The following is a 9,407-nucleotide window of genomic DNA, read 5'->3' on the forward strand; positions in this document are numbered from 1 at the left end:
ACATTAAATGATGACGAAATTAGGAAACACGGGTGAGCTTGATGTGGCATCTGGAAAAGGAAGGCGTCCTATCCCTGTAGAAGTTACTGACGAGGTTGCTGTTGCTGTAGTTGACTGCGCAGCACGTGTCCTGAGTAGTACTAGTGCACGTGTGTCATGAGAATTGTCCATGCAATAGTCCACAGTGCGGAAAGTGTTCCAATATATCGGACACTGGTACATGTAGAAGATTCAGACAGTGCAGCACCTCATTTAGCTCTTCTGTTTCTGGCACAGATCGAAGTTTGTGACATATGGGGTGACGAGGGACATTTTACAGTACAGGGTGTAGTGATTTCACAGAACTGCCGAATTTGCCTACTGTCGAACAGCATTTTGTACACGAAGAGCCACTGCATTCTTCGTATGTGACTGTGTGGTGTGGATTCACAACCACCTTTATTGTTGGTCCGTACTTCTTTGAAGAGGACAAGCGCAGAGAGCCTGTCAGATGTACCGAGACGTGTGCAAGCTATCGAGACTTCCTTGTACAGCATGTGATTTCTACTTCGAGAAAGCGCAACTGTCTGTAAACCAGAGTTTTCATGCAAGATGAGGCAACACCTGAAGTCGCTTGTCCAGTGAAAAATCTGCTTAATGCACCTTCCACGGGAGTGTTGTTTCGTGATGTACGGCCTGCAAGTCACCTTACCCGAATCCATGTGTCTTTTGGCTTTTGGGATATCTAAGAGAATGCTCTTATTAGAGACACGTTCGGTCTCAACCTGATCTGAATGCCGGTACACAGGGACACGCTGCTGAGATTCCACTGGAATTGCTGTGAGCAACTGTTAATCACGTCTTTCTACGGATGCTCATACTGAACAAATTGTGTGGGCGGCGGTTAACAATAATATCAAAGCTAAGCCTTTCTTACTTGTTTTACTTTTCCGCCCATGTCTCGTCCTAATCCGTTACCTACGGAAACATTTCCATAACCTTTTCTCGCATTTACAACGCCAGATTTGCACGTGGTAGCCGGAACTGGAAGTATTTTTTTCCAGCGTAAATCGATTCCTCATTATCTCATTAGAATATCTACCACATTTCGCTACCATACGGTAACTGCAGTCCGCACTGGTCCTCTGTGGGCAGCTGTATTTTAATTTGCACTCAGTACTTCCGTTTCGCTATGAGACACTGTACACTAAGTGCAGAAAAACTACGTTAATGGTCGCAGGTTGTAACTGAACAGCTTGCACACATTCATCACACAGTGGTAAGAAATTCGTGTTTTCCCTTTGTGTTAAACATATTGAGGTAAGGGAAACACAGCCTAACGAAAGCAGCAATTTTATGTTTGGAAGTGACAAGTCAGGACCCTGTTTTTAATTCCTTGTACCTCAGTCGAAAATACACATCTCCCAAAATGCACCAGCTACACTAATTGATTACGAATCTATTCTTTCCCCGTGTCGTCATGAAACGGCACTTGCAACTGCGGTAATTCAACTGACATCACAATCATTCTCTTTGACACTACAGATTTTCCCGAGTTTGTAAAACTGAAGAAGTACCTGGATTTTAATTCATGTCTGCCCCCTTTAAACGGTTTCCGGAAAATCTACAATTCTTCCTGCAAGTTCATTCTCACACCCCTCTAATCTGTAAGCAGAATTCTTGTCCTTCACGAAAGCAGCAACTTCGTTTTACAGTGCGTGTACGGATTCTCGCGTAGTACACAAGCTGTTCAGACGAGTGGGAACTTTGGCTCCAAACATGGGCAGAAGCCGCTTTTGTTCGTGTCATTTAACGTCGCAAATGTGGCTAAGTACTGTTATAGGAGGAACACAACAGGGAACGCTTTCACGATATTCCAAATCTGTTATTGTACTGAAAACCTGGTCGGAGACAAAAGCAAAATATTCGTATCAGTCATCCTCTCCTGTGTGTCTTTGGTAATATTTACTCCCGTCAGCTTAACGCCTGGGAATATGGTTGTAAGTAAAACGATATTGACAAGACACCAATCTGTGTTTATGTAATGTGCTGTGTCAAATAATGAAACTTTTTTACAAATCATTCCACATAGCAACTGTCGTAGCCAATGTTTTATTAATAACTTACTTAATAACAGAAGGCCTTATCGGTTCCGGGCTGCAGCAACCTCTTCTGCGACATGTCTACTTACACTAGAGAGGTTTGACATAACATCTGGAACGCTGAGTTCTCGATAATATGCGCCTAAATAAATTAATTGTAGGCCTATTTCGTTGAAACCTTCACCAGAAACTACTCCCAAAGCATCATCTCTTTAGCGCACATTGCAACGAACTGTTTTTTTTTATTATTAATACGTACATCCCTGAAGGACGTGTGCCAGTGTGGGATATCTTACAACTGTGTTTCTTTAAATGAGTTGCTCCCGACTAGAAACACAATAACATAGATCCCCTATTCAGTCACTCGTTGACCACGATGGCACCGAAACAGAGGACGACCGAAGAAAGGCAGAAATACTGAATTCAGTGTTCCGAAACTGTTTCACTGCGGAAAATCGTAACACGGTCCCTGACTTCAGCCGTCGCACGGACGCCAAAATGGAAAATATTGAAATAAACGATATCGGAATTGAAAAACAACTGCTATCACTTAGTAGCGGAAAAGCATCCGGACCAGACGAGATACCCTTAAGATTCTACAGTGATTATGCTAAAGAACTTGCCCCCTTTCTATCAGCAATTTATCGTAGATCGCTGGAAGAACGTAAAGTACCTAGCGACTGGAAGAAAGCGCAGGTCGTTCCCATTTTCAAGAAGGGTCATAAATCAGATGCGAATAATTATAGGCCTATTTCGCTTACGTCAATCTGTTGTAGAATAATGGAACATGTTTTGTGTTCTCGTATTATGACGTTCTTAGATAATACAAATCTCCTTCATCATAACCAACATGGATTCCGCAAACAGAGATCATGTGAAACTCAGCTCGCCCTATTTGCCCAAGAAATTCACAGTGCCGTAGACACTGGCGAGCAGATTGATGCCGTATTCCTGGACTTCAGGAAGGCATTTGATACGGTTCCGCACTTACGTTTAGTGAAAAAAATACGAGCTTACGGAATATCGGACCAGGTTTGTGATTGGATTCAGGATTTCCTAGAAGAAAGAACACAACATGTCATTCTTAACGGTTCAAAATCTGCAGATGTAGAGGTAATTTCGGGAGTACCGCAGGGAAGCGTGATAGGACTTTTATTGTTTACAATATACATAAATGACTTAGTTGACAACATCGGTAGCTCCGTGAGGCTATTTGCAGATGACACGGTTGTCTACAAGAAAGTAGCAACATCAGAAGACTCGTACGTACTCCAGGAGGACCTGCAGAGGATTAATGCATGGTGCGACAGCTGGCAGCTTTCCCTAAACGTAGATAAATGTAATATAATGCGCATACATAGGGGCAGAAATCCATTCCAGTACGACTATGCCATAGGTGGTAAATCATTGGAAGCGGTAACGACCGTAAAATACTTAGAAGTTACTATCCGGAGCGATCTGAAGTGGAATGATCACATAAAACAAATAGTGGGAAAAGCAGGCGCCAGGTTGAGATTCATAGGAAGAATTCTAAGAAAATGTGACTCATCGACGAAAGAAGTAGCTTACAAAACGCTTGTCCGTCCGATTCTTGAGTATTGCTCATCAGTATGGGACCCTTACCAGGTTGGATTAATAGAAGAGATAGACAAGATCCAGCGAAAAGCAGCGCGATTCGTCATGGGGACATTTAGTCAGCGCGAGAGCGTTACGGAGATGCTGAACAAGCTCCAGTGGCGGACACTTCAAGAAAGGCGTTACGCAATACGGAGAGGTTTATTATCGAAATTACGAGAGAGCACATTCCGGGAAGAGATGGGCAACATATTACTACCGCCCACATATATCTCGCGTAATGATCACAACGAAAAGATCCGAGAAATTAGAGCAAATACGGAGGCTTACAAGCAGTCGTTCTTCCCACGCACAATTCGTGAATGGAACAGGGAAGGGGGGATCAGATAGTGGTACAATAAGTACCCTCCGCCACACACCGTAAGGTGGCTCGCGGAGTATAGATGTAGATGTAGATCAGTTTAGGCACGGGACGTATCCTGTAGACTTACTGTTTTCGTTTATAACAAATATTTATTTCTTATTTCGCTTTTTAGACCCAATAGTTTCTTCTGCATTTACGCATTGGTTACAGTTTTACTTATTACTGCACTTGCTTTCGCACTCTGCATGATTATTAACACACCACGATTGAGAAGCCTGTTCTGGATGTAGTAGCGGAGGGATAAGGACACGTTTAACGTTTTTATAGTCAAACATTACCTTGGACACGGTCACGTCCTCTACGCTCGGCCACTATAACTAGCGCGGGCAGACTGTCCGGTTACGCACACTTCACATTTTGTGCTCGACTACACGGTCATGCAGGACTGGTCTGTCCCATCACCGACGTCTCCACTTTTTATTTTTATTTATTTACACGTCAAGTTCCGTAGGACCAAATTGAGGAGCAAATCTCCAAGCTCACGGAAAGAGTCAGTACATGATATTACAACATGAAAGTAATAACAGATAAAAATAAATGTAAACGAACCTGAAAAAAGTCAGTCCATATGTTTAAGTAAACGCTATCAGGAATACAGTAAGAATCAGCTTAACTTTTCAAGGAACTCCTCAACAGAACAGAAGGAGTGACCCATGAGGAAACTCTTCAGTTTCGATTTGAAAGCGCGTGGATTACTGCTAAGATTTTTGAATTCGAGTGGCAGCTTATTGAAAATGGATGCAGCAGTATACTGCACACCTTTTTGCACTAGGGTTAAGGAAGTCCGATCCAAATGAAGATTTGATTTCTGCGGAGTATTAACCGTGGTGAGACCGCCAGACACCACACTTGCTAGGTGGTAGCCTTTAAATCGGCCGCGGTCCATTAGTATACGTCGGACCCTGTATTGTTTCAGCGATATCTACAAACTGTTTGTGCGTCGGTACTTACTGCAGCAAACTGTATTTGGTTTTGGGGGCCTCTGGTGAGGTGCGCCGGCATCTCAATCAGCTGCGCCTCTGTCGTCGCACGGATTCTGCCGCTCGCCCTCTGCTTTCAGCTAAGGTGCCGTCCGGTCGGCGCCCGGGGACCCATCTACTGGCTCACCTCAGCCCCAGGTGTTACCGACGCTGCTTTCCATTTTGCCCCATTGCGACGCGCCGCCGCCACCGCCGCCTGTTCTCCCGCCGGCAACGCCCGCATTGGACGCGTCGCTGCAGCCGCCGGGCACCTCCCTGGGTCACGCACCGCCGATCGCTTCCCGTGACCTGTTGTCCTCCGACTTGGAACTCTTGCCCGCTCCCGACCATATGTCGTCTTCGCCCGTCGGGTGCCCCGGCCCGATGGAGGTCGACCCTTCGACCCCTGCTGTCTCTCTACGGGCGCATACACCGCATGTTGGCGTGGTTGGTGTGCACCCTGGAGCAGGTTTTCAGGCGTTTCCTAGCTCCGCGCGGTCCGAACGGCAGGGTTCTGGTGGCACAGCCTCGCCTGTTGTTAGGCTCCCACCTCGTCACACACGACAACATGGGGTCCTCCCCATGGCGGACGGAGGCCTTATACCACAACCGTATGCCGATTCGCGGGGGAGGAATGTGGTGTCACCGCCAGACACCACACTTGCTAAGTGGTAGCCTTTAAATCGGCCGCGGTCCGTTAGTATATGTCGGGCCCGCATGTCGCCACTATCAGTGAATTGCAGACCGAGCGCCGCCAAACGGCAGGTCTAGTCTAGAGAGACTCCCTAGCACTCACCCCAGTTGTACAGCCGACTTTGTTAGCGATGCTTCACTCTCTACATAAGCTCTCATTTGCAGAGACGACAGTTTAGCATAGGCTTCTGCTACGTCATTTGCTAGCGAGGCGCCATATTCTTCAATAACGTATTCTGAACTGATAATATTGTGAATCATGTACTGTCAAGAGCGACGTTCATCATTAATGGATGTAAGTTAAGTATCAAACTAATTACGTCCGCTTTCTGAATTCTGATTCCTTGTCATGTTCCAGACCTCACGTCAGTATAGTTCTTTCCTCCTCACGCCAGCCTTCGTGAGCTAAAACGCGTGCATTTCGGCCTCCACAACTAACACGGTGTTGGTTCTTCTGCCAACACAACATTAACCAAGTGGAAGTTGCTTATTCTTGAGAATAAACTAATATTGGTGACAATAAGGAGCATAGATATTGAGAGGCGAATGTCAAAATACCCAGACTCGTGAACAGAAGTCGACAGGAGGTTCGTGAACTCGCACCACTTATTGCCCGAACCGCCTGTTTCTGAGCCAAAAATATCCTTCTACAATGGTAAGAGCTATCCCAAAATATAATACCCTAAGACATAATCGAATGAAAATAAGCAAAGTAGACTAATTTTCCTGTCGAAGTATAACTCACTTCTGATACCGTTCGAATAGTAAAAATGGCAGTATTAAGTCTTTGAATAAGGTCCTGAACGTGGTCTTTCCACGACAGCTAACTATCTAGCTGAATACCTAGAAATTTGTACTATTCAGTTTCACTAACCATATGCCCGTTCTGTGAAATTAAAACGTCAGGTTTTGTTGAATTGTGTGTTAGAAACTGTAATACCTGAGTCTTACTGTGATTTAACTTTAGTTTATTTTCTACAAGCCATGAATTGAGGTCATGTACTGCACTATTTGAATCCGAGCCAATGCTGCACACAGCATCCTTTACTATCAAGCTAGTGTTATCAGAAAACAGAAATATTTTAGGGTTTCCCGTAATACTAGAGGGCGTATCATTTATATAAATAAAGAACAGGAGTGGCCGCAACACTGATCCCTGGGGCACCTCCCCCCCCCCCCCCCCCCCCCACTTGACAATACCACACTCAGATCCCACATCACACCTGTTTTCATCGTTGTGAATAATGACCTTTTGATGCCTGTTGCTAAAGTAAGAGATGAACCAATTGTGAGCTACTCCCCGTATTCCGTAATGGTCCAACTTCTGGAGCAATATTTTGCGATCAACACAATCAAATGCCTTAGTTAAATCAAAAAATACGCCAGTCGTTCGAAACGTTTTGGTTAGCCCATCCAGTACCTCACAGAGAAAAGAGAATATAGCATTTTCGGTTGTTAAACGACTTCTAAAGTCGAACTGTACATTTGATAGCAAATCGTATGATATAAAATGATCAATTATCCTTACATACAAAGCCTTTTCAATAACTTTAGGAAACACTGGTGGCATAGAAATGGGTCTAAAATTATCTACATTACCCTGTTCTCCCTTTTTATAAAGCGGCTTTACTACTGATTACTTTAATCGCTCAGGAAACTGACCATTCGTAAAGGAAAAATTACAAATATGGCTTAATACAGGGCTAACATGCGCAGCACAGTACTTTAATATTCTGCTAGACACTCCATCATAACCATGAGAGTCCTTAGTCTTCAGTGATTTAATTATTGACTCAGTGTCCCTCTTGTCTGTATCACAGAGGAGTATTTCAGACATCAATTTCGGAAAGACATTTGCCAAGGAAGTTATATGATTTCCTGTGGAAACTAAATTTTTATTTAATTCACCAGCAATGCTCAGAAAATGATTGTTAAATACTGTACATATGTCTGTTTTATCAGTAACAGGAATATTTTTACTGTGAACTGACTTTATATCGTCTACCTTGTGCTTCTGACCAGACACTTCCTTCACAACTGACCTTATGGTTTTAATTTTATCCTGTGAATTAGCTATTCTATTTGCATACCACATACTCTTTCCCTTCCTAATAACATTTTAAGCACCTTACAATACTGTTTGTAATGGGCTACTGTAGCCTTGATTGTGACTACTTACAATATTTTGATATAATTCCCTCTTTGTTCTACATGATATCCTTATCCCACTAGTGAGCCCCCTGGGCTGACCATTACTGCTAGTACCCCGTTTAGAATGGTGTAATGGAAAGCAACTCTCAAAGAGCATTAGAAATGTGTTAAGTAAAGAACTGTATTTATCACCTATGTTATCGGCACTATAAACATCCTGCCACTCTTGTTCCTTGACAATTTTTAAAATACTCGCTATTGCCGTTGGGTTAACTTTCCTACATAGTTTGTAATTAAATGTGACACTGGTTTGAGTACAAAAGCCTATTAGTGCTAAAATGTGTGCATCGTGGTCTGAAAGACCATTCACGCTCTTACAAACAGAATGACCATCTAGTAATGAAGAATGAATAAAAATATTGTCTATGGCTGTGCTACTGTTCCCCAGCACCGTAGTTGAAAAAAAACACAGTTTGCATCAGATCGTGTGAATTTAGATCTACCAACATCCTTTTTCTTGCACAATCATATACAAAATTAATATTGAAGTCACCACATGTAACTAGTTTCTGGTACTCCCTACAAAGTGAATCAAAAACCCTCTCTACCTTGATCAGAAATGCTCTGAAGTCGGAGTTAGGGGACCTATAAACAACAACAGTTAGAAGTTTAGTTTTACTGAATTCAACTAACTCTACACAGCATTCAAATATCTGTTCAGTGCAGTGTGTTGATACTTCTATGGACTCAAATGGAATACTGTTTTTCACGTACACAAGGAACTCCTTGAGAAACAGCCAGCTAATCCGTAGCCTGGTAAAGGAGGGCCTCTGAATTGCCAAATTATTTAAGTGGTGCTCTGATATACCAATAATTTCAGAGTCAACATCTATAAGCAGTTCACTAACTTTATCTCTAATACTTCTTATATTCCACAAGGCACATGTCCATGAAACACATGGTCAGCTTTTCTTCTAAACCTGAGCCACAGTTCTTCACACGCTTCTCTCTAGAATCAAACGTTTTGAATTCCTCAAGGACCTTAAACACACACACACAAACGCATACACGCACAATTTATCGACCGACCGACAAATTTCGTGGCAGCCCACACAACGCACGTCCCGGCCGACTACACTCAACGACTGCAGCGCCGCCCTGCACCTTTCGCTGGTTGTGACGTTATGTTCTACGAGATATCGCTTAGTGTTACACAGAAAAAGAATTTGGATTTGGCTTGGCTGTTTACGAACGAAAAATGCCAGAAAAAGCTGTGGTAAAGCTGCAGGTAAAGAAATGGATAATGCAATGGAAGAAATGCACCTACACTGTGTTACTAATGGAGCTGGGACCCGAAGATTTTTGGAATGGATGAAAACTGCTTTTCAGAACATACAGAAGATACAGTCGAGAAGTTGTAGTAGTAGTAGTAGTAGTAGTAGTTAGTAGCTTTATTCATCTGTAGATCTAGTTTTACATGGATATGGGACATGTCAAACTATTTACAAGTTACGACCAATTTAA

This window comes from Schistocerca piceifrons, chromosome 1 (genome assembly GCF_021461385.2).
Source record: "Schistocerca piceifrons isolate TAMUIC-IGC-003096 chromosome 1, iqSchPice1.1, whole genome shotgun sequence".
NCBI lineage: Eukaryota > Metazoa > Arthropoda > Insecta > Orthoptera > Acrididae > Schistocerca > Schistocerca piceifrons.